The following is a 27,384-nucleotide window of genomic DNA, read 5'->3' as shown; positions in this document are numbered from 1 at the left end:
TGAATTTGACATAATAAAAAAATAATTACCTAAACTCCTAAATCCCTATATCCATCACATAGTCCCAAGGAATTAGAATTTTCGACCCTGATTTATCTATATTATATCAACCACCGTGGGAGGAGCCTCAAGCATTTGGATATTCTTCTTGGCAACAACCTTCTCCGGTTTCTTATAGGTACAATCCAACTCCTAATGCATATCAACCTAATGGATATGGTCACCCTCATTATGGTTGTTGAAAGAAGCATTATCGTCGGTTAGAAATTTCACACAAATAATTCCGTTGATAGTATATTTTCCAACCAACAAATAATACTCAATCAAAGTTTTAATTTGGTTGTCACAAGTACAAACCCCAATAAAATAACCGAGAGTATTTAAACCTCGGGTCGTCTCATAAGGAATTGCAATGAAGTGCTCAATAATTGGCTATCAAGGGACAAGGGGGTTTGATTCGGGAATTGACAAGAAAAGTAAATGACAAGAAAGTAAATGACAATTAACTAATAAAGGAAAAGCAAACAACTCTTGGCTAAGGAATAGGAATTGAGATCACCATCTTTGTCTACAAATCATGTATTGACAATTATGAGGGACCAACCCATCAAGTCTACTTCTATGCTTGAAGTACGTCAAAAGTCTACTTCAATGCTTGAAGTACGTCAAATAGGCTTGATCAACATCAACCCATAAGTCCCAACCTAGCTACTAAATGACTTAGTAGTAAGCTAGCATTGATGGGTATCAAATTGACCACTAAGGGTTCTCAAATCACCAATTCAATGAGACCTGTAACAACCCTAGTTTTTGGAAATCAAATAATTAGTTATTTGTGACTTATTTTATTCGTTAATAATTTTATTTTAAGAAAATTATTTTACTAAAGGTAATTAAATGGAGTTTCATGATAATTGAAGTTTAAATTAATTAGAATTTTTATATAATCTTTATTAGATATTTGGTATAATTGAAATTATAATTTTGATAATTGAAAAATAAGAATTGTATAATTTATATAAATTTAAATAAATTCTATTTTGAATGAATTATATTATTAATTTGAACTCTTAGAAATTAATTTATTAGAAACGATTAGATTAATTTTTATAAATACTTTAAGTTTATGGCAAATAATATTTGTGTACAATCTTTATTATAAATAGTTATTTTATAATTTAAAATTAGAAATAATTAATTGAACATAGCAATATGTTGATAAATAACATTCTTAAATATTTTTAATAGAGTACATTTGATTTTAAAATTATCCTACCCTCCAATTTTATCAAAATATCTATTCATAGCTATCCTTTATTCTTTTATAAAATCCCTAATTTCTAACCCTAATTCCCAAATCAAACTCAGAAACCCTAAATTCCTAAATTAAGGAACCCTAATCCTAATTTTCACCCTCCTTCACCACCACACAGCCGCACCATACCCCCTTTCCTTTCCTAAACGAAAAAAATAACACACACAACTGAGAAAGAAATGCATAGAGAAAGAGCATGGAGAGGAGAGAAAAGAGAGAGGGAAGAGATGCTTCTCCGCTGCCGCCGTGACATGACCGCTGGACTGCTGCACGCAAGGACCCCATGCCACCATCGCCAGCGGCGCCCAGTCTTGCCCTCGCTGCAGCGCCTCCTGTCAGCCGTTCGTGGAGCCGCGGAGAGCATCCTTATTGAAGCCATGCCGTCGCAGAAGGAACCAGAGGAGGGAGACGAGCCTGAGCCAAGAGCGGGAGGAAGAAGGCGTCGCCGTGCCTCCCGTCGCCGTCGTGCCTTGGTGCAGTCGAAGGAGCCGCCGCTGGAGGAGGAGGGTTTGATGGGTTCTACTATCACCAACATCGCAAAATCCACGCAGAGGAGAGGGAGAAAGGATCTCCGCCGCTGTCAGGGTCCTGTGTCACTCCTACTGCCATCAGAGTCATTGTTCTGCCACCACCAAGTTTGGAGGAGGGCGCTGCCCCTGTCACCATTGAAGCTCGCCGGGGAAGGAGCTATCAACAGAAGGACTGCTGCCGCTCTTATTCTATACTACTCTGTGCTGCTCTGTTCAGCCTCTGCTTCAGGTTTCGCAGTTATCGGAGCCCTCTACCATTGGAAACTAATATTGGGGCTGCCTAGAACCACTTTGGTTGCTGCCTAGGAAACAAAATGAGTGTTGGAATTGCTAACGGAGCTGCTGTGTTTGGTGATTTTCGTGAGTTTCGACATTGAGGTAGGGGATTTATTTTAAAATTAATAGTTTTAACTTATGAATGCCAATGAGGTTTAGTGAGTAATTGCAAATAATTCATAAATATGATTGATTGATAGGAATAAGCTTGGTTTGAGGTTGTGAAATTTGGATTAAGTTTGATATTGAGATGATATTCTAGTGATTTAATTAGTTTAATGAGTTTAGGTTATGGCTTTGAATGTCACTGGGTTTTGTTATTGTGAGTAATTAATTCGACAAGGTTAATTTTGGTTAATTCTGTGACTGATATTGGTTTTCTGATTTTGATGGATTTGTTGAAAATCCTTATCTATGTGACATTGCTGAATTGGTTGAAATGTGGTTGTGAATGGTGATTCATTTGATAATACTTGATAAATTGAAATTTGATGAATTAACTATTGAAAAGTTGTCATATTGATAACTGATGAACTGAGTTGGATTTGTGTTTGGTTTGAGATTATTGTAATGATGGTTTAAGTTGTGGCTGTATTTTGATTATTGAGAATAAGCATTTGTTGTTGATTTTAGTAATCTGATATATCGGAATGACTGTGAAATTGACTTGTGACTGGTTGGAATTAGTTTTGATGCTTGTTAATGTTGATTCGTGATTAATTAGAGTTATGTTTGAGAATTGCTAAAAGATTGAAGTTTTATTACTGAATTATTCTCTTGAAATATGACTTCTAAAACAAAATAGTTACTTTGTTAACGAGTAAATGACTTTAAACTATGGAATGCTGATTTTTGGGATTATTGGTTGACTGAGTTTAATTTTGAAAGGATTCTATGATATGTTGAAAATAGTTATAAATTGATGAGATGGAAGTGGGATAGATGGATTATGTGGAAATTGCGGATTATGATTTAATTGTTGATTATTGCAATTTATGAATTTGTGATTGATTGTGAATCTCCTGTTGTGATAATTGATGAGAAAGGTTTGATGAGATGTTGAAAAGAGGGAACACGTAAGGGTGGCTAGGTTCGAATTTTAGGGGAGGTGCTATCAAAATTTTATAAAATCTGAGGTTTTGTCTGAGATGTTATTTTAAAAGATTTAGATTTGGAAAATTATATTATTTGATTTTGATTTACCAAGAAAATAAATGAATTATGTTTTTCAGTTTTATTCATTAAGAAAAAAATATTATTTTTAAGCTGGATTTATCACGAAAAGGATTTCGTTTTGAGTTAATTTATTAAGAATAGAAAGAGTTATATTTTGAGTTTGATTTAATATGAAAAGAGTTATGTTTTTGGTTTGAAATAAAGGATTATCTTTTTAGAAGTTTGGTAAAATAATAATATTTGAATTTGAATAGTAAAGAGAGATGATTTTTGAATATTTGGGAAGTTAGTAAACTTGAGAAAGAGTTTTATTTGATTACTTCTAATGAGAGGTTATGTTTAGAAAAGTGTTTAATGAATTTAAAATAAATAATTTTCTTGAGTCTTTTGATTGAGAACTAAACTGAAAAAAAAGTTTTAAAATTGGCTTGACTAAAGATTGCCAAAGCAGAGATTATGAACTGAATTGATGATTAAGATTTTTATGAACGAATGCTTGAGAAAGTTAAGAAAGGTTTTAGAAAATGTGTTAAGGATTCAAAGGAAAAAAAAAAGAGAATGGAGAACTGATATATGGATTGTTGAGTCTTAGAAAGGAAAATAAAAAGTGATAAAAGGCAGGAAAACCCCACGAACTGTTAGTTGTTTAACTACGGAGAAAACCCATGGATTGATAATTGGTTAAATTTGGAAAGTACCCACGAACTGAATGATCATTGATCTTGGGGAAACCTATAAATTCTTATTTGTTTTAAATGCGGGAAAACCCATGAATTGATAATCATTGATTACGGGAATAACCCACTAACTGTTATATGTTGATCTCGGGTATAACCCACGAACTGAGGATCATGTTTGCTGTTGTATGTTGATCTCGGAAAAACCCACGAACTGAGGATCATTGTTTTGTTTGTGAATTGATCTCAGGGATGCCCACGAACTGAGGATCACTGTTTCCCCTTGTGCGTATATTATGGGGTCGGGCTTTGCACCGACTGCCGATAGTCACGAAGAAGTGGTGATGCGGGTAGAAACTGTCTCTCAACAAATTTCCTTCGGCAAGTGTACCGAATTTGTCGTCAAGTAAAAACTCACAATAAAGTGAGGTCGAATCCCACAGGGATTGATTGATCAAGCAACTTTAATTAGAAGAATGTTCTAGTTGAGCGAATCCAGAATTTGGGTTGAGAGTTGCAGAAAATAAAATAGCGGGAATGTAAATAACAGAAAAGTAAATGATAGAATTAAAGGACTGGAAGTAAATGACTGGAAGTAAATTGCAGAATTGTAAATGGGAATGGGGGATTTGCTCATAAAAGTAAATGGCAGAAATTAAAGAGAATGGGTAAGATCAGAGATGGGGAGTTCATTGGGCTTAGGAGATGTTGCAATTCTCCGGATCAAGTTCATTTTCATCTCTTCCTCAATCAATGCACTCATTGATCTCCTTGGCAATCTTAATTGATTGAATTACAATTTCTTGCAATTCAATCTCTCAAATCTTGATCAATAGCCAATTCCTTGGTCAATTGCTCATGAGAAGAGATGAAGTGTGGTCACTGATTATACCACATGCATTTCCCAAACCAGGTATTGAGAGGATTATAGTCACATATCCATCCAAACCCAATTTGGTCCAGCATGAGAAAGCATTTCTAGCTTGATCTCTTCATTCCTCTTTCAAGGTTCAAAAGAGATCCAAGTCTGAATAGCTCCTTTTCCAAGATAACTACCCAATTGGATGAAGATCGAAAGCTTTCAAGTAAAATCAAGAGAAAAGATAGATGAAGAATAATGAAAACTAGTATTGATCCATAAAATTACAACAGAGCTCCCTAACCCAATGAAAGGGGTTTAGTTGTTCATAGCTCTAGAAAATGAAAACAAAGATGGAGAATACATCATAAAACTAGAAAATGCAGAGAAGGTAAAATATAGAGAGTAGTTCTCTTTTCCAACTTCCAGAACTCCCTAACAATTCAAAGCTACTCCTATATATACTACTCTTCTCAGCTTCTAGTTGGCTCTTCAAGTCTTGGGCCTTTGGATCTTGAGTTTGAAGCAGTTCTCTTCTTCATTTGGGCTTGGCTTTACTTGCAGAAAGAAAGTGTGAAGTGGGCAGAGACTTTAGCTCAGGACGTTAGGGGTGTTAACGTTTACTGAAAATATGAGTTTGAGAACGTTAGTGACAATCAACTTTCTCACTAACGTTCCAAAGTAAAAGCCACGTTAACTTCAACGTTAGTGGCACAAAACGTTGCCACTAACGTTGCCTCTAAGTCCTTCGCACACGTTATTGAGACTTAACATTCCCAATAACTTTGAAAAGCCCCCTTTGTTCCCACGTTAGAGCCCACGTTAACTTAGTTAACGTGGCTCTTTAACGTGGGCTTGCCATCCTTCGAGAACGTTAGTGACACTCAACATTGTCACTAACGTTCCAAGGTGCCCCTATGTCTCACGTTAGAGTCCACGTTAACTAGGTTAACGTGGCTTCTAACGTGGCCATGCTTAGCCATTCCCAACGTTAGTGACAATGTTGGGTGTCACTAACGTTGGCTCATCATTCACTCATCAACGTTAGCTTCCACGTTAACTAAGTTAACGTGGAGGTTAACGTGGCTTCTTGGGGGGTTGTGTGGATGCTTTCAATGTTAGTGACAATGTTGGGTGTCACTAACGTTGTCGACCACTCTTGCTTCTTACGTTAGCTCCCACGTTAACCAAGTTAACGTGGGAGTTAACGTGGTATTTTTCTCCTTAGGCCAACGTTAGTGACAATGTTGAATGTCACTAACGTTGGCGTTTCTTCCCCCTTTTAATGTTAGAGGCCACGTTAACTAAGTTAACGTGTGATGCCAGGGCATCTTGGCCAGTTTCACTGACCTTTTCTTTACTGTTTTTAGGGTAGTTTCATGCATTTCTTTAGGAAATAAGCTAGTTTTGGGTAGATATTCACCTACACCTTGATTCAAGCATACATTATGCATTTTACATGATTTCATGAGGATTTTACATGAATTTAGTGACAAATTGTATGCTGCATTACCCATGACTTGGACTAGAACTTTGATGCACTCCGTTGCTTGATTTCAGGACAAAAGGAAGCAAGGAAAGGGAGGTAACTTGCAAGGTTAATGAGAAAAGTGATTGCCAATAACACTCTCAAAGCCATCATTGCCTACGTTAAGAGTCACGTTAACTAAGTTAACGTGAACTCTAACGTGGAGAAGGGAAGTTGAGCCAACGTTAGTGACACTTAACATTGTCACTAACGTTGGCAAACACTCATGAGTGGCCACGTTAGAGCCCATGTTAACCTAGTTAACGTGGCCTCTAACGTTAAAGGGGGGAAGAGAAGCCAACGTTAGTGACATTCAACATTGTCACTAACGTTGGCCTAAGGATGCAACACACCACGTTAACTCCCACGTTAACTTGGTTAACGTGGGAGCTAACGTAAGAGGTGAGAGTTGTCGACAACGTTAGTGACACTCAACATAGTCACTAACGTTGGAAGCAACCACACAACCCCCCAAGGAGCCACGTTAACTTCCATATTAACTTAGTTAACGTAGAAGCTAATGATGAGGAATGAATGCTGAGCCAACGTTAGTGACACTCAACATTGTCACTAACGTTGGGATGGCTAAGAATGGCCACGTTAGAATCCACGTTAACCTAGTTAACGTGGACTCTAACGTGAGATCCAGGAGCACATTGGAACGTTAGTGACAATGTTGAGTGTCACTAACGTTCTCGAAGATTGGCAAGGGCACGTTAGAAGCCACGTTAACCTAGTTAACGTGGGCTTTAACGTGAAGCAAAAAGGGGCACACTGGAACGTTAGTAACAATGTTGAGTGTCAACGTTCTCGAAGGTTGGCAAGGCCACGTTAGAAGCCACGTTAACCTAGTTAACGTGGGCTCTAACGTGAGGCAAAGGGGTACATTGGAACGTTAGTGAAAATGTTAAGTGTCACTAACGTTCTCGAACTTATACTTTCACTAAATGTTAACACCCCTAACGTCCTGAGCTAAAGTCTCTGCCCACTTAGCACTTTCTCTCTGCAAGTAAAGCCAAGCCCAAATATAGAAAAGAACTGCTTCAAACTCAAAATCCAACGGCCCAAGACTTGAAGAGCCAACTAGAAGCTGAGAGAAGTAGTATATATAGGAGAAGCTTTGAATTGAAAAAGGAGTTCTGGAGGCTGGAAAAAAAGAGAACTACTCTCTGTATTTTACTTTCTCTGCATTTTTTTAGTTTTATGATGTATTCTCCATCTTTGTTTTCATTTTCAAGAGCTATGAACAACTAAACCCCTTTCATTGGGTTAGGGAGCTCTGTTGTAATTTGATGGATCAATACTAATTTTCATTATTCTTCTTCTATCTTTTCTCTTGATTTTACTTGAAAGCTTTCGATCTTCATCCAATTGAGTAGTTATCTTAGAAGAGAAGCTATTCAACCTTGGATCTCTTTTGAACCTTGAAAGAGGAATGAAGAGATCAAGCTAGAAATGCTTTCTCATGTTGGACCAAATTGGGTTTGGATGGGTATGTGACTATAACCCTCTCAATACTTGATTTGGGAAATGCATGTGGTATAATCAGTGACCATACTTCATCTCTTCTCATGAGCAATTGACCAAGGAATTGGCTATTGATCAAGATTTGAGAGATTGAATTGCAAGAAATTGTAATTCAATCACTTAAGATTGCCAAGGAGATCAATGAGTGCATTGATTGAGGAAGAGATGAAAATGAACTTGATCCGGAGAACTGCAACATCTATTAAGCCCAATGAACTCCCCATCTCTGATCTTACCCATTCTCTTTAATTTCTGCCATTTACTTTTATGAGCAAATCCCCCATTCCCATTTACAATTCTGCAATTTATTTTTAGTCATTTACTTCCAGTCCTTTAATTCTAGCAATTACTTTTCTGTTATTTACATTCCCGCCATTTTATTTTCTGCAACTCTCAACCCAAATTCTGGATTCGCTCAACTAGAACATTCTTCTAATTAAAGTTGCTTGATCAATCAATCCCTGTGGGATTCGACCTCACTCTATTGTGAGTTTTTACTTGACAACAAATTCGGTACACTTGCCGAAGGGAGATTTATTGTAAGACAAGTTTTCTGTGCATCAAGTTTATGGCGCCGTTGCTGGGGATTGATTGTGCATCAACAATGATTAAATTGGAAGATCACTAGATTGAGCATTTTTATTTTGTGAATTTCATTTTCTGTTTGAGTGATTTACTTTTTGTTTTAGTTAAACTTCTTCCCTTCCCCCTCTACTCTTTTGTTTTTCGTTGTTATTTTCAATTCTGTTTGCTAACCCACTAACTGTTTGATATATTGCATCACCCACAACTAACAGTAATTCTGACACAAATACTTTCTGCACCTATCTTTTCTTGCTTGCACTTGATGGTTGTATGACAGGGAGAAGAAGCGGAGCTTCAACTTCCTTCGATTCTTAACTTGAGAGGACCTTCCTTAGATTAAAGAGGGAGGCAAGAGGAAAGAAAGTGGTTGGTGCTGAGGAAGAAGAGGAATTCTTTGACCCAAACATGGAAGACAACATGGAAAACCATCATGGAAAAGTTTTGGGCTCTTACATCAATCCAAACCCAGGCAATTGTGGAAGTAGCATCCAAAAGCCAACAACTTTGAACTTAAACCACAGCTCATCACCCTTGTTCAGAACAACTGCTCGTTTGGAGGTGGTGTTCAAGAAGACCCCAATCAACATCTAACCACCTTCCTGAGGATATGTGACATAGTGAAGTCTAATGGTGTTCATCCTGACACCTATAGACTGCTCTTATTTCCATTCTCACTTAGGGACAAAGCAGCCAAGTGGCTGGAATCTTTCCCAAGGGAAAGCTTGACAACTTGGGAAGACGTGGTGAACAAATTCTTAGCAAGATTTTACCCTCCTCAACGAATCAATAGGCTGAGAGCTGAGGTCAAAACTTTCAGGCAACAAGATGGTGAGACTCTATATGAAGCATGGGAGAGGTTCAAGGACTTAACAAGGAGGTGTCCACCTGACATGTTCAACGAATGGGTGCAGCTGCACATTTTCTATGAAGGGCTCTCTTATGAGTCAAAGAAGGCCGTAGACCATTCATCCGGAGGATCTTTGAACAAGAAGAAGACTATTGAGGAAGCCATAGATGTTATTGAAACAGTAGCAGAGAACGACTACTTCTATGCTTCTGAAAGAGGGAACACAAGAGGAGTAATGGAGCTAAACAATGTAGATGCTCTGTTGGCCCAAAACAAGCTCATCACCCAGCAGCTGGCTGACCTCACCAAGAAGATGGAGAGGAACCAAGTAGCAGCAATCTCCACTTCATCAGCAACCCAAGAGGGAGTGAATAAAGAAGCAGAGGGTAGTCAGGAGCAAGCCAACTACATTGGGAATTCACCAAAGAAGAACTATGATCCATACTCCAAGACCTACAACCCTGGATGGAAAAACCACCCAAACTTTGGGTGGGGAAGTGAGCAAGATCAAAACCAAGACCAGAGATGTTACAACTCCAACAACAATGCAGCTCATCAGCAGTTCACACAGAGGACATCTCAACACCCCCACAACAACACTTCTCCACATGCTTATCAAAACCAAAATGGCACATCTGCTCCGAATCACCCATCAATTGATGACAAGCTCTCTAAGATTGAGGCCTTACTTGAAGAAATATGCCAAGAGATTCAAGAAAATAAGGTGTTCAAAGAGGAGGTGCGAGCCAATATTAAGAACCAGGGAGAGACCATTAGAAAGCTAGAATTCCAGGTGGGATATTTAGCTGAGAAGATTCCCAAACCTACTGATAGCTTTCCAAGTGACACGGAGAAAAATCCCAAAGCCGAAGCAAAGAAAGTAAGATGGGAAGATTGCAAAATGGTCACTACAAGTGATCAAGAGACTGAAGACAAGCAAGGCAAACTTCTCGAACAACCTGAAGACAACTCAATAAAGGAGGAGGATAGAGATCACCAAGAACCAGAAATGTCACAACAAGAGTTGCTGAAGCTCTATGCACCCTTTCCTCAACTGCTCAATGGTGCTGTGGGAAAGAGAATATACTCAAGGTTCCTAGACTTGTTTGCATCTTTGCATGTAAACATACCATTCATCAAGGCAATTCAGCAAATGCCTGCATTCATCAAGTATATGAAGGAACTTTTGCCCAGGAAAAGCTCACTCAAAGGAGGCCAGACTATAGTGATGAACAAGGAATGTAGTGCCCTTATTCAACCTGAGTTGCCTACTAAAAGAAGAGACCCAGGGAGTTTTCACATCCCTTGTGCCATAGGTGAAACTATGTTCGATAGAGCACTATGTGATTTGGGGGCCAGCATCAACTTACTGCCCTTATCCCTGGCAAAGAGGCTGCAGATCAATGAGATAATGCCCACAGATGTAATCATCAGACTGGCTGACAAAACTCAAAAGCAAGCAATAGGAGTGGTGGAAAATGTGTTGCTAAAGGTTGGGAAATACTTTCTCCCAACAGACTTTGTCATCCTGGACATGGAAGAGAGTTACACTCATCCAATCATATTGGGAAGACCATTCCTAGCTACGGCCAGAGCACTTATCGATGTAGAGAAAGGGGAGCTAATATTGAGAATCCATGATGAACGACTCAGCTTCAATGTTTTTAAACTCTCACAAGAAACATATCAAGAGGACAAGGAACGAAGCACAAATGATAATGAGACACTGAAGGAGGAGACAAGCACTGAAGCACAGCCAGATCATTCTGAGATTCCCTTAATTGATAAATAAGGAACACAGCAATTGCCACAGCTCAAGGAAAAATTGGAGGAACCTAAACCTCTAGAGGCAGGTAAAGACAGCATCACAACCCCTGCAGAAAAAGAGGTCACCAAGGGGAAGGCAACCTCAAAAGAAACAAAGAAGAAGGTACCAAGGAGGTGGAGGAACAAGAAGATCCCTACGGAAGACTTCTCTCCAGGGGATAGAGTTGTCTCAGCTTACTTCCCAGATATTCCCCCTAATCTCCCTACTGTACCATCTCAGTTATCCAAGGTCTTCACTATCAACAGAGTTCTTTCCCTGGAACATGTGGAGATCATTGATCTAACCAATGGATATAAGTCCACAGCAAGAGGGGAGGACTTTAAGCACTACCAACCACCCTGATGAGGGAAAAACGTCAAGCTAGTGACGCTAAAGAAGCGCTTCATGGGAGGCAACCCATGTTTTATATGTTTTTTTTAAATAATGAATAAATCAATGTTTATGAATTTCAACCCAAGCTTGACAAACACCTGGTGAAATCTTTATCATGCAGTATACAGTGAAGAACAAGTTTGGTGTTCAAAGCAAACCAAGATGCATGCTAGTCTTGGGAGCTTTGAACAAAACTTTTCATCACATTGCTTCAAACTAAGTTTGGTGTCACCCCATGGTGCCACCAAAATGCATATAAGGACCCACCAATAGTTAGTTAGTTAGTTGGAATTCATAAATGAACAATCAAATCTTTTCTTCCCTTTTATTAATATTAGCCGTAAAGTTCATATGGTCATTTTAATATCTTTTCTTACTTTTCTTATTTTAAATCTTTATAGGAAAAGAAAAGAAGCATAAAAAGGGATTGATTGGACAATTAAAAGGGGGAGATTTTGCCACTTAATGAAGAGCACTACACACATGTCTCAAGAGGGAACGCATGGGGAAATGTTGCCATGCAACATTGGAGAAGGAAGACCCATGAAGACCGAACCAATCACTCTCATTAAGTGATGATCCTTGTCCTTCCTTCATACACAACCCCAACCGTCCATCAAGCAAAAATCCTTGCAATCCACACCTTCCATCCACTCATGATCTCCCTATATAAGTGAGCTCTAGTGCATGCTCATTCCTCACATTCAAATTCCCACTCCCACACTTCATACTTTCGGCTTGCTCAACCCCCTTCATCACACTCTATCATAGCCAACCTATTCCTCATCTATCCGTATCATCCAACCCTCCTTTTCAAAACAGCAACTCAATTCATGGCATCATCAAGCTGAAAGAGGCAAAAGAGGAAGGAACCCATGAAGAGTGTCCCTTTCGATGAGAAGAGATTCAAAACGGCCTTTCATGAACATGAATTTGAGCGGATAAGGGCCAGAAAGATATTGCCAGAGTTAATCTTCCAAATCAATGAAAATGAGTCACCACAAATTCTGGAGAAAATCGAACAGAGGGGATGGCAATTGCTCACAAGTCCAGAGGGGAAGATCAATAGAAACCTCATCAAGGAATTTTATGCAAATGTAGTAAGAGAAGATAAAACCAAGGCCCCAACCTTCAAAAGTTACGTAAGAGGAAAGGAAGTGGACTTCAGCCCAAATGCCATAACAAGAGTTCTTCACCTGAAATCACCTCATTTTGATGAGGATAGTTATCAGGCAAGGATAAGTAGAAGCCCTGATAATGATGAGCTCTCAGAGATAGTGGCAGACATATGTGTTATAGCAGCTGACTGGGAGAGGTACACAGATGGGAGACCCAAGTTCATCAAGAGGGGAGACCTGAGCCCTGAAGCCAAGGGTTGGTTTGAACTCGTAAGGAGGTCCATTCTACCAGCTGCAAATAATTCAGAGGTAAACATCAATCGAGCCACTATGGTGCATTGCTTAATACAAGGTGGGGAAATCAATGTGAATGAGCTTATCGCCGAGGGAATTCAAGATTCAGCTGAGAAGGTTGATTCAGGTGCCAGGCTTTGGTACCCCAGCACCATTCTCCGCTTATGCAACAAGGCCAAAGTAGTATTTGAGGACAGCAACCCAGACTGGGTGAACCCAGGGAGGCCAGTTACACTCGAGCGATTGGTTTATACTACACCTGCTCAGCAACAAAGAAGGCCACAAATAGGGAAACCAAAAGCAAAAGAAAGAGTTCATCAAGAGGAATATCATCAGGAAGAATACCAGCAGAAAGATCATTATGACCCAGCCAACTTGAATATGACTCACCTTCTAAGAGCCATTGATGATTTGGGACAGAGACATATGGAAGGACAAGAGCAAATACTGAACCGGCTGAGCCAACAGGAAGCATGGCAAAAACAACAAACGGAGCAGCAGCAGAAACACTACTCCCGGCTCACTCAAGCCATCAACCAAGTGAATGAGAAGCAAGAGCTTCAAGAGAAGCACTTGCAAGAACTCAACCAGCGGCAGATAGCCCAAATGAAAACTTTCAATGAGTTCAGTGTACTCAATGAAGGAAGGCAACTACATAGGGAGGAGTTCTATGTAAACACTCAAGCCAAGTTGAACTACATGACCAGTAATATGCACCAGCAACACTATGCCATCCCTACATATGATGAGGTCCAAAAAGATTTTATAGAACAAGAAGAGAGGAAAGTGAAACAGCAAAAGGAGACACTCAAGAAGAAGATGGAAGATGGTGGTTTCTGGAGGAAGCTACTTGGAAAAGGCAAGGGAAGTGGAAGTACAAGCACTCAAGAGAGACATAATGAGGACAAGCAAGGATGGGAGCATGGACATCCACATGAATGAAAGGTGGTGGAATTCTTTTTACTCCATCGTTTTCTATGCTTTAAATAAGGAAGATCTTGTATAAAATAGAACCTGCTTCCATGTTATGTTTAAACTTTTTAAATTCTGTCTTTTAAGTTTTTTTTTTCTGAATAGGTCCATGATTTCTGGTTTAAAAGTCACTGCATCTTTCCCTTATTTACTTCTAAGCTTGTCCATTTTAAATCAAATGAAGAAGAGAATGTTTATGTTTTTAAAAGACCAGAGTAGAGTTCATAATGTGGAAGTGCATTCATGAATCTTTGGGGTAGTCATAAGTTAGCTAAGTTGGTTCAACCACAAGGCTAGGAGGACAACTATCTATCCTGAATACTTGACTTTGGATATACCCATGAGACTAAGTTAATAACAAGATCCTAATAAGAGAAAAGGGAAAGAACAATGGAAGTGAAAAACAAAAGAAAAAGAGTAAGCAATAAGGCTAGGCACCAATGGTTTGGACCTTGAGACAAGTGTCTGTAGTGCTCCTGTGTGAGGGATCTACTTGGATGAATAAGCTCTCAGGGGTGCTTTATTACTTGGTAACTTGGGTTAACTAACCTGGGATTATCAGCTGAAAATCCACTATCAAGAGTAACCCTCACTACAGAGCATTTAGTAACCCAAAGAGGTGCTGGACACCAAGGTCTCAAGAAAAGAAAATAAATAAACTATATGCCTATAGTGTGTATATATGGGGGAGAGACTTGAGGGAGTAAGTCCTTAGGGGTGCTTCAACACCTAGCACCTTGAACCAACTGGTTCGGGAGTGTTGGCTGAAAGCTTATCTTAAAGAGTTGCCTCCTTACAGAGCACTTAGCCTAAATAACACAAATAACCCTTGAAATAATAATAAAAGGATCAATGAATAAAAGTCTCATGGGATATGATGAGCGGATAATTTATACGCTTTTTGGCATTGTTTTTAGTATGTTTTTAGTAGAATCTAGTTACTTTTAGGGATGTTTTCATTAGTTTTTATGTTAAATTCACATTTCTGGACTTTACTATGAGTTTGTGTATTTTTCTGTGATTTCAGGTATTTTCTGGCTGAAATTGAGGGACTTGAGCAAAATTCAGATTCAGAGGTTGAAGAAGAACTGCTGATGCTGTTGGATTCTGACCTCCCTGCACTCAAAGTGGATTTTCTAGAGCTACAGAACTCACAATGGCGCGCTTTCAATTGCGTTGGAAAGTAGACATCCAGGGCTTTCAAGCAATATATAATAGTCCATACTTTGGCCGAGTATAGACGACGTAAAAGGGCGTTGAACGCCAGTTCTACGCTGCTGTCTGGAGTTAAACGCCAGAAACAAGTCACAAACCAGAGTTGAACGCCAGAAATACGTTACAACCTGGCGTTCAACTCCAAAAAGAGCCTCTGCACGTTTAACATTCAAGCTCAGCCCAAGCACACATCAAGTGGGCCCCGGAAGTAGATTTATGCATCAATTACTTACTTCTGTAAACCCTAGTAGCTAGTTTATTATAAATAGGACCTTTTACTATTGTATTAGACATCTTTGCACGCCTGGTTCTTAGATCAGAGGGGCTGGCCATTTGGCCATGCCTGGACCTTTCACTTATGTATTTTCAAACGGTAGAGTTTCTGCACTCCATAAATTAAGGTGTGGAGCTCTGCTGTTCCTCAAAGATTAATGCAAAGTACTACTGTTTTCTATTCAATTCATCTTATTTTGCTTCTAAGATATTCATTCGCACTCCAACCTGAATGTGATGAACGTGACAATCATCACCATTCCTTATGAACGCGTGCCTGACAACCACTTCCGTTCTACATTAGATTGAATGAGTATCTCTTAGATCTCTTAATCAGAATCTTCGTGGTATAAGCTAGATTGATGGCGGCATTCATGAGAGACTGGAAAGTCTAAACCTTGTCCGTGGTATTCCAAGTAGGACTCTGGGATTGAATGACTGTGACGAACTCAAAACTCGCGAGTGTTGGGCGTAGTGACAGACGCAAAAGGATAGTAAATTCTATTCGAGTATGATTGAGAACCTCCAAGATGATTAGCCATGCAGTGACAGCGCATCGGACCATTTTCACAGAGAGGAATAGGATGCAACCAATGACAAGGGTGATGCCTCCAGACGATTAGCTGTGCTGTGACAGAGCATTTGGACCATTTTTCTGAGAGGATTGAAAGTAGCCAGTGGCACCGGTGACATCCTTACATAAAGCCAGCCATAGAAAGGAGTAGGACTGATTGGATGAAGACAGCAGGAAAGCAGAGGTTCAGAGGAACGATTGCATCTCCATACGCTTATCTAAAATTCTCACCAATGATTTACATAAGTATTTCTATCCTTACTTTATGTTTTATTTACATAATATATTATAGCCCATATGAGTCAACTTAACTGAGATTTACAAGGTGACCATAGCTTTCTTCAAGCCGAAAATCTCCGTGGGATTCGACCCTTACTCACGTAAGGTATTACTTGGACGACCCAGTGCACTTGCTGGTTAGTTATGCAAAGTTGTGAAGATATTCACAACCTGAGTAACAATTTCGCATACCAGGATATAAACAAAGTAAGTGTTTAGGGACATGACAAAAGTCTGAAAGCCAGTAATGGAATGAACCTAAGTTGCTATGCATGAAACCACCATAAAATCAGTAACATGACTTCCACAAGAATGACTCATTCCTCTGGATATTCCATTCATCATTCTCTTGTTCCAGTACTTGCTTAGGGACAAGCAAGCTTTAAGTTTGGTGTTGTGATGCCAGGGCATCTTGGCCAGTTTCACTGACCTTTTCTTTACTGTTTTTAGGATAGTTTCATGTATTTCTTTAGGAAATAAGCTAGTTTTGGGTAGATATTCACCTACACCTTGATTCAAACATACATTGTGCATTTTACATTATTTCATCAGAATTTTGCATGAATTTAGTGACAAATTGTATGCTGCATTACCCATGACTTGGACTAGAACTTTGATGCACTCTGTTGCTTGATTTCAGGACCAAAGGAAGCAAGGAAAGGGAGGTAACTTGCAAGGTTAATGAGAAAAGTGATTGCCAATAATACTCTCAAAGCCATCATTTTCCACTTTAAGAGTCACGTTAACTAACTTAACGTGAACTCTAACGTGGAGAAGGGAAGTTGAGCCAACGTTAGTGACACTTAACATTGTCACTAACGTTGGCAAACACTCATGAGTGGCCACGTTAGAGCCCACGTTAACCTAGTTAACGTGGCCTCTAACGTTAAAGGGGGGAAGAGAAGCCAACGTTAGTGACATTCAACATTATCACTAATGCTGGCCTAAGGATGCAACACACCACGTTAACTCCCACGTTAACTTGGTTAACGTGGGAGCTAACGTAAGAGGTGAGAGTTGTCGACAACGTTAGTGACACTCAACATAGTCACTAACGTTGGAAGCAACCACACAACCCCCCAAGGAGCCACGTTAAGTTCCACATTAACTTAGTTAACATGGAAGCTAATGATGAGGAATGAATGATGAGCCAACGTTAGTGACACTCAACATTGTCACTAACGTTGGGATGACTAAGAATGGCCACGTTAGAATCCATGTTAACCTAGTTAACGTGGACTTTAACGTGAGATCCAGGGGCACATTGGAACGTTAGTGACAATGTTGAGTGTCACTAACGTTCTCGAAGATTGGCAAGGCCACGTTAGAAGCCACGTTAACCTAGTTAACGTGGGCTTTAACGTGAAGCAAAAAGTGGCACACTGGAATGTTAGTGACAATGTTGAGTGTCACTAACGTTCTCGAAGGTTGGCAAGGCCACGTTAGAAGCCACGTTAACCTAGTTAACATGGGCTCTAACGTGAGGCAAAGGGGTACATTCGAACGTTAGTGAAAATGTTAAGTGTCACTAACGTTCTTGAACTTATACTTTCCCTAAATGTTAATACTCCTTGAAAAGCTGAGGAGCCAAGATCCAACGGCCCAAGACTTGAGGAGCCAATTAGAAGCTGAGAGAAGTAGTATATATAGGAGTAGCTTTGAATTGAAAAAGGAGTTCTGGAGGCTGGAAAAAAAGAGAACTACTCTCTGTATTTTACTTTCTCTGCATTTTCTTGTTTTATGATGTATTCTCCATCTTTGTTTTCATTTTCTAGAGCTATGAACAACTAAACCCCTTTCATTGGGTTAGGGAGCTCTGTTGTAATGTGATGGATCAATACTAATTTTCATTATTCTTCTTCTATCTTTTCTCATGATTTTACTTGAAAGCTTTCGATCTTCATCCAATTGAGTAGTTATCTTGGAAGAGAAGCTATTCAAACTTGGATCTCTTTTGAACCTTGAAAGAGGAATGAAGAGATCAAGCTAGAAATGCTTTCTCATGCTGGACCAAATTGGGTTTGGATGGGTATGTGACTATAACCCTCTCAATACTTGATTTGGGAAATGCATGTGGTATAATCAGTGATCATATTTCATCTCTTCTCATGAGCAATTGACCAAGGAATTGGCTATTGATCAAGATTTGAGAGATTGAATTGCAAGAAATTGTAATTCAATCACTTAAGATTGCCAAGGAGATCAATGAGTGCATTGATTGAGGAGGAGATGAAAATGAACTTGATCCGGAGAATTACAACATCTTCTAAGCCCAATGAACTCCCCATCTCTGATCTTACTCATTCTCTTTAATTTCTGCCATTTACTTTTATGAGCAAATCCCCCATTCCCATTTACAATTATGCAATTTACTTTCAGTCATTTGCTTCCAGTCCTTTAATTCTAGCATTTACTTTTCTGTTATTTACATTCCCGCCATTTTATTTTCTGTAACTCTCAACCCAAATTCTGGATTCGCTCAACTAGAACATTCTTCTAATTAAAGTTGCTTGATCAATCAATCCCTGTGGGATTCGACCTCACTCTATTGTGAGTTTTTACTTGACGACAAATTCGGTACACTTGCCGAAGGGAGATTTGTTGTGAGACAAGTTTTCCGTGCATCAAGTTTATGGCGCCGTTGCCGGGGATTGATTGTGCATCAACAATGATTAAATTGGAAGATCACTAGATTGAGCATTTTTATTTTGTGAATTTCATTTTCTGTTTGAGTGATTTACTTTCTGTTTTAGTTAAACTTCTTCCCTTCCCCCTCTACTCTTTTGTTTTTCCTTGTTATTTTCAATTCTGTTTGCTAACCCACTAACTGTTTGCACTACAAGAAAAATACCCATTTAGCCACACTTTTTTTAAGCTACATTTGAAAAGCGTAGCCTATTCATAGAATAGGCTACGCTTTTCTCCGTGTTGCCTTTTTATAAGAGAAAATGATACACAAATGCGGCATCATTTAAAAAGCGTAGCCTTAGGTATTATAGAAATCACTTCTAAAGCGTAGCCGTAGGTTGATATCTATAGGTTCACTTTTCATGTCAAAGGAGACGCTTTTAAAGGGTAACCTATTTGTTAAATTTTGGGTACATTTTAAAAGTGATGCCTAATGTATCTAAAGCCAAAAACTTAACACTTAGTAAATTTTTTTCCTCTTTTTCCTGAAAGCAAACTGATGACACTTAGTAAAATTTTTGTCCATTCCCTCCAAATCTCACTCACCTCCAAAGCACCTCATCCACTTTCGTAAACCCTCGCCCCCCATTCCCTCCGAAGTCACCATCACGAAGTAGAAACCTTGCCTGCCTCCAAAGCTCACCTTCGCCACGCACCCTTTCACACACACACCCAGATTCAGAATGAGTGAACCAGAGGGAGGAGAGGAGGAAGACAGAGATGAGAGCGCGAGCGAGAGACCAGAGAGTGAGAGGGGGTCACCGCCGCAACGCCGCTTCAGCCGCTGCCATCGCCGTCATGGAGGAGGGAGTCCGGAGGAGAGAGAGAGAAAGACGATTCGCAGACGAGATGGAGAGAGAGGACCAAGACGCGACGCGAGAGAGAAGGAGGTTGTTCCGCCGTGCACTGTCGTCGCTCCTGGGGTCAATTGAAGCCGCCGCCGCTGCTAGGGCTTGCCGTGCTCCTGTCCTCACTTTTGGCTTCTACGATTACTTCCTGTTCGTACTCCCAACCCCTCTCTCTCTCCAACTTTCATTTTATTCTCATTTCAATTTCAATTTCGATGTCTCTGCAGGCGTTTCATCGGTGCCGTTTTCGACGCCAAGGGTGCGGATGCAATTCTCTCTTTTGAAAAGTTCTGCTGCAATCTCCCCAGACCTCTTCTTCAGGTTCCGGTTTCTATTTGGATTAGTTTTCTCAATTCGATTTTGATCCATCTGCTAATTAATTGGGTTGATTAATACCAAATCATATATCTCGCCATAATCAGTTCAACATATTATTTCATTGTAAAATCGTGTTTAACAGATCATATATGATTAATGTGAATGAAGAACACTAGGTGAGTTGAATTGAATTGAATCATGGATAAGAGCATGTTAGCTGGTTTGGAATCACTTCCAGAAGCTTATCAACAAAGAATGGCGTCCATGATGGAACAAGTTCAAATCCGTGACAGGTACCTGCTCTTCACTCTATCTGTTAACTAATTTCATGTGTTTTGAGTTGAGCTTCATGTTCCTAAATATTCCTATCATTGATTTGCTGGCATAATTATATAGAAATCTCTAGCCACCAACCATTCTCTTGTCATATTGTTAGCTATGTTGAGAAGCTTCGACCAAAAAAGTCTTTTATATTGAATTTGGGGCTAGCATAAACTGCTGTCACATGTATCATTTCCTTTCTCCTTGAAGCTAAACTTTCATGTGAATCTATTGGTTATGAGTCTCTAAAAATGATATGTTAAGGTCAACTCCATTCCAGTACGTCCATATTCCACCCACAAATCTTTGGACTTCTTTTAAGATGAAGTTAAAAAACCCAAGCTGATGAATAACTCTTCTAGCATTGTCACTGTTACACTTAGTTTCCAGCAGAATAGTAATATCAGGTTTAATTTATACTGTTTTATAATTTCTTTAAGAGTGCGCCTAAAGGATATGCTGGTAGCACCCTTAACGTTCTAAATAAGACTAATAATAAAGAACTGATAAAAAAGATTGGAATCAGATTTAACTTAGATGCATCTTAGTGTCTTTAAGGGCACTGATTTCAGTTGTGGTGAAGTCTATTCCCTCCAATAAGCTTAGATTTGGATCTCTTGCCTCTTTATCCATTTCCATGAATTCTTTTCTCCATCATCCATCGCCATTGGGTTAGGTGGTCTTCCTTCATTTGGAGGAGCTTGAAGTGTTAATTCAATCCCTTCCTCCATCATAATTAGTGATGCAACTTCATTTTCTACCCAATTTTTTTCATGATGTACTATGATGGTATTTTTTTGTTTCAACATTTGAGATTTACTTTTTCTTCTTCTTGTTTTTCTTGGTAATTTTTTATGTTGGTTGTTCTTTTCAGCTTCATTAGTGTTAACAATTAGTGCTGAGTCTGTTTATTTATTTATTTTTTTTTTGCTTTTCCTGGTACTTCTTTTCTATCCTGCTTGATTTTCCTTCCCTGTGGCTGTATGGTTTTCTTCCCTGAGTCTAATACTACGGTATCGATATTAAGAGTAACAGTATTCTATTTTTTCACTTCTTTCCATGTCACTCTGTCCTCTTTGCAAATCTGGTTGTATAGGCTTTTAGAACAAGAAAACATATATAAGATATTTCATTGTTTCAGTTGACCGAAGAATTTGAGGAGGTTCCAGTTCAAAGCCGAGGTTTTGACAGCTCAAAGCACAATAAAGAACTGAAGGTGGTTCTCCCATCTATGCTAAGTCGTTGTTAAATTTTGATGCAAACTCTCTTTTCCAACTTTTTCCCAGCTCGAGTTAATCTTACACTATCATTTTGATATTGTGACGAGATTATTCACATAATTTACATCGATGATATATAATAATAGCAACAATAATTGAATGTAATAATTTGTGTTCACGTTGTTGTGTGAGGGATCAATTTTTTTACTATACATGATCCTATTTTGAAAATTTGCTTTACTATCTATTTTGAAAAGCGCAAATTTCTAAATGTTATCCTAATATGCCAAAAGTTTCTTCTGTTATTTCTAAATATTGGATGCATGTCTCATTGGCAATGTGATATTGGTTTCATTATTGTTCTCTCCTGCATTTAGTCACCCCTTTTGCATACAGGACCAGGCTTCTGATGTTGGTGTGCTTCTTGCCGATACTGATGGGATCTTCCACTCAATCAAGGTCTGTTTTTATAACCATTGGTAGAATATGCTTATAGTAAGGATTTGCATCATTATGGTAGTCTCTTTGGACATTTTGATCTGAGAATTAATATATTTGTTTTACCATGAGTTGCATCAATTGTTGCTGCTGCAATGCCACATGTATAGTTCAGTTGAATAAAGTGTTGTGCATGCTCTGTTTTGTTGTAAATTAGATAGGAAGAAGAATAACTTAATATTATTGATATTGTTATGTTTATAATTCTAGAGGTTATATTTCTCTAGGAACAGATGAACTTAAATTTATCAATTGTCAATCATGTGCATTATTGTTATGAAAATATTGTGCTGATTTCGATTATCTTTAAATGGGAAGAACTACAATTGAGCTAAGCCCAATTCTATCTAATCTGATTTTTAACTTTTCATGAGACATAGTGCACACTATTTTCGAATGCTTATCAGTTATCATTATTTTTTGTTGTTGGTAAGATATGTTGATTGCAACATTCAATTCCTTTGTTCATATGCTTTTGCTGCAGAGTCGATCCGAGCAAGAAAGAGGACCAGATGCGAGCACAAATAATACTTCTTCCGAGGGAAGCAAGTACACTGTCACAGTAAGTAACTCGTGTTGGCCATTGTCTCTGAGGGAAGCAAGTCACACTACCCTTTTTTTCAATGAAAAAGAACTAACACTAGTAATTTATTTATTTTACTTTCTCATGATCTATCATATGTGGATTGAGCACTAATAATAAAAAGTTAGGAATGACTTTAACATTTTGAATTTGGCTTATTTCTAAGCCAATTAAGGGTAGAAGATAAGCATATATTCTAGGTGTGTTTAGTGGAAAGCTCGTATCTACATTTGTCTTTGGGGAAATTAAAGGCGAAACACCCCATGAAAGTCTCAATGTTGAAAATTAATTAAGTATATCTGAACAATTAATTTATATTTTATATCTGAATTTTTGCCTTGTTAAATAATTATTTTAATTTTTTATTTTTATAATTGCAAATGTCATTATAAATATTTTTTTTATTTATTTTTCTATATAATTATGCAGGATAATATTGAGGATGATAATGAAGATTAATCTGTTTATGATTGTGGTTTATTGGCTAAGATGGAGTAGTATTCGGAATGAATATATGTATGGTTGACTAATAATTTTTATTAGATGATATTTATGTAAGATATAATATTTTAATTTAGTTTTCCGTAGAGTATTAGTAGTAAATTCTAAGTGATCTCATGCTTATTTTGATAAAGCTATGCTTAATTTAGTGTGAGATGTATGAATATTCAAAATTAACTTCTATTCTAGTATTTTTGGATCATTGTAAATATATATTGTTTACAGATAATTTGTTATTTAGAGAAATTATTTAGTATAATTATGTATTTATTTTTATTTTGTAATATTCAACTCATTTAAATAAAAATGCAGAATTATTATACATGTAATCATATTAACTATTATGTTGTATTAATAATTATTAGATATATATATATATATATATATATATATATATATATATATATAGAAAAAAGAACAAGACCTAAGGCTACACTTATATACAGTAACTATAGTATACCAAAAAAAAAAAAAGACCTAAGGCTACACTTATACACAGTAGCTATAGTATACCAAAAAAAAAAAAAAAGTGGGACCTAAGGCTACGCTTATAAAAAGTAGCTATGGTATACAATGTGGCTACGCTTTACAAGTGATGCAGTAGCGTTGAAAAGCGTAGCCTATTCTGGAAAAATGAAAGTTGAAAAGCGTAGCCTTTGGTCCTGGACAGCATCACTTGAAAAGCGTAGCCTATTCCCAAACGCCAAAAGCGTAGCCCTTGGTGCAGAAAAGCGTAGCCTTTGAGAATAGGCAACGGCCGAATAGGAATCACTCCAAAAAGTGTAGCCGTAGCCCAAAAAGCGTAGCCGTAGCCTAAGGCATCATTTTTTTTCACTTTTGGCTACACTTTTCAAGTGTACCTGAATGGGTGTTTTTCTTGTAGTGTTGATATATTGCATCACCCACAACTAACAGTAGTTCTGACACAAATACTTTCTGCACCTATCTTTTCTTGCTTGCACTTGATGGTTGTATGACAGGGAGAAGAAGCGGAGCTTCAACTTCCTTCGATTCTGAACCTGAGAGGACCTTTCTTAGATTAAGGAGGGAGGCAAGAGGAAAGAAAGTGGTTGGTGCTGAGGAAGAAGAGGAATTCTTTGAACCAAACATGGAAGACAACATGGAAAACCATCATGAAGAAGAAGATCACAACCATGGGGGAGGAGGTAGAGCAAATCATGCTGGGGAGGATAGAAGAGTTTTGGGCTCTTACATCAATCCAAACCCAGGCAATTGTAGAAGTAGCATCCAAAAGCCAACAATCCATGCCAACAACTTTGAACTTAAACTACAGCTCATCACCCTTGTTCAGAACAACTGCTCGTTTGGAGGAAGTGTTCAAGAAGACCCCAATCAACATCTAACCACCTTCCTAAGGATATGTGACACAGTGAAGTTTAATGGTGTTCATCCTGACACTTATAGACTGCTCTTATTTCCATTCTCACTTAGGGACAAAGCAGCCAAGTGGCTGGAATCCTTCCCAAGGGAAAGCTTGACAACTTGGGAAGATGTGGTGAACAAATTCTTAGCAAGATTTTACCATCCTCAACGAATCAATAGGCTGAGAGCTGAGGTCCAAACTTTCAGACAACAAGATGGTGAGACTCTATATGAAGCATGGGAGAGGTTCAAGGACTTAACAAGGAGGTGTCCACCTGACATGTTCAACGAATGGGTGCAGCTGCACATTTTCTATGAAGGACTCTCTTATGAGTCAAAGAAGGCCGTAGACCATTCATCTGGAGGATCTTTGAACAAGAAGAAGACCATTGAGGAAGCCATAGATGTTATTGAAACAGTAGCAGAGAATGACTACTTCTATGCTTCCGAAAGAGGGAACACAAGAGGAGTAATGGAGCTAAACAATGTAGATGCTCTGTTGGCCCAAAACAAGCTCATTACCCAGCAGCTGGCTGACCTCACCAAAAAGATGGAGATGAACCAAGTAGCAGCAATCTCCACTTCATCAACAATCCAAGAAGGAGTGAATGAAGAAGCAGATGGGAGTCAAGAGCAAGCCAATTACATTGGGAGTTCACCAAGGAAAAACTATGATCCATACTCCAAGACCTACAACCCTGGATGGAGAAACCACTTAAACTTTGGGTGGGGAGGTGAGCAAGATCAAAACCAAGACCAGAGACGTTACAACTCCGACAACAATGTAGCTCACCAGCAATTCACACAAAGGACGTCTCAACACCCCCACAACAACACTTCTTCATATGCTTATCAAAACCAAAATAGCACATCTGCTCAGAATCACCCATCAATTGATGACAAGCTCTCTAAGATCGAAACCTTAATTGAAGGAGTATGCAGAGACATTCGAGACAGTAAAGCATTCAGAGAGGAAGTGCAGTCCAACATGCAGAATCAAAATGCTGCCATCACGAAACTGGAGACACAAATCAGCTAACTGTTTAAGCAGCTCCCTAACCACAACCTTTGCTATGATGCCCACTCAAGCAAAAGGGAGAAGTGTCAAGCTATCACACTTAGGAGTGGGAAGGAACTGAAGGAACATTCCCAAAAACCACAAGAAGAAGGCTCAAATGAAAAGGGAGAAGAGCAAGATGGAGTTCAACCTCCCACGCCAAGTCTGCAGAAAGAAAAAGGGATACCCCAACTGAACATCTCAAGAGCTCCATATCCCCAGCTATTGAAGAAAAAGGAAGATGACAACCAGTTCTTGAGATTTTTGGAAATCTTCAAGAAGCTATAAATCAACATACCTTTTGCTGAAGCCATAGAACAAATGCCACTCTATGCCAAGTTTTTGAAGGAGCTAATGACTAAGAAGAGAAGCTGGAAGAACAATGAGACTGTGGTACTAACTGAAGAGTGCAGTGCTATTATTCAGCATAAACTACCTCAGAAACTGAAGGATCCTGGGAGTTTTCAGATCCCTTGTATTATAGGAGAAATCACAGTAGAGAAGGCTCTTTGTGACTTAAGGGCCAGCATCAATTTGATGTCAGTAGCTATGATGAGAAAGATGAAAATTGAGGAGGCTAAACCAACAAAAATGGCCCTACAACTGGCAGACCGATCGTTCAAATTCCCTCACGGGATAGTAGAGGATTTGCTAGTAAAAGTGGGAGATTTCATATTTCCAGCAGATTTTGTGGTGCTGGACATGCAGGAGGACGCTAAGACCTCCATCATCCTGGGAAGGCCATTCTTGGCCACTGCTGGAGCTGTCATCGATGTTCAGAAGGGTGACCTCACACTGAGATTACACAATGAAAAGATGACATTCAATGTGTTCAAGGCCATGAGTTATCCACCAGAACAATTGGGGGAATGCATGAGGTTAGATGCACTTGAGGATGAAGTGCAGGAGAATTTTGAAGAAGAAGAACCTGAAGAGGACGAGAGATTGGTGGAGGAAGAATCTGAATCAAGTGAAGAGGTAGCCACAGCAGAAATACATATACCAGATGCACCAAAGGAAAGGAACGAAAAGTCAGAAGCACCCAAACTTGAACTCAAAGCACTGTCACCCACTCTCAAATATGCATATCTAGGAGAAAATGAAAACTACCCAGTGATCATAAATTCATCCCTCAGTCAAGATCAAGAGGACGAGCTACTCAAGGTGATGCGGGAGCATAAGGATGCCATTGGATGGACCCTTGCTGACCTGAAGGGAATCAGTTCAGCCATATGCATGCATAAAATACTGTTGGAAGATGGTGCCAAGCCATCCATTTAATCCCAAAGAAGGCTGAACCCAATCATGAAGGAAGTGGTACAAAAAGAGGTTATGAAGCTTTGGCAAGGAGGGGTCATATACCCAATTTTGGACAGCCCTTGGGTTAGCCCCATACATGTTGTGCCAAAGAAGGGAGGAATCACTGTGGTTACCAATGAGAAGAACGAGCTCATACCTACAAGGATCGTCACAGGATGGCGGATGTGCATAGACTACAAGAAACTCAATGAGGCTACACGAAAGGACCATTTTCCCCTTCCATTCATGGATCAGATGTTGGAAAGACTTGCAGGGCACGTATATTATTGTTTTCTCGACGGTTATTCAGGATATAACCAAATAGTGGTTGATCCGAGAGACCAAGAGAAAATCATTTACTTGTCCGTTGATGCCAGGGCATTTTGCCAGTTTCACTGACCTTTTCTTTACTGTTTTTAAGGT

At 38.9% G+C, this 27,384-nt stretch overlaps 2 non-coding genes across 2 annotated transcripts; both read right to left on the bottom strand.

The window, feature by feature from the left end:
- Positions 1-9,261: 9,261 nt before the first annotated feature.
- On the bottom strand, positions 9,262-9,365 carry LOC112759997 (small nucleolar RNA R71). The gene has a single exon (XR_003180456.1). It is a non-coding gene; the product is annotated as a small nucleolar RNA R71 (small nucleolar RNA).
- A 15,418-nt stretch (positions 9,366-24,783) lies between these two features.
- Positions 24,784-24,887, bottom strand: LOC112759945 (small nucleolar RNA R71). Its single transcript, XR_003180406.1, has one exon. It is a non-coding gene; the product is annotated as a small nucleolar RNA R71 (small nucleolar RNA).
- Positions 24,888-27,384: the final 2,497 nt, after the last annotated feature.

The sequence above is a fragment of the Arachis hypogaea genome, chromosome 16 (genome assembly GCF_003086295.3).
Source record: "Arachis hypogaea cultivar Tifrunner chromosome 16, arahy.Tifrunner.gnm2.J5K5, whole genome shotgun sequence".
Classification (NCBI taxonomy): domain Eukaryota; kingdom Viridiplantae; phylum Streptophyta; class Magnoliopsida; order Fabales; family Fabaceae; genus Arachis; species Arachis hypogaea.
The sequence above is the reverse complement of the archived record's forward strand: the minus strand, read 5'-3'. Positions and strand labels throughout refer to the sequence as shown.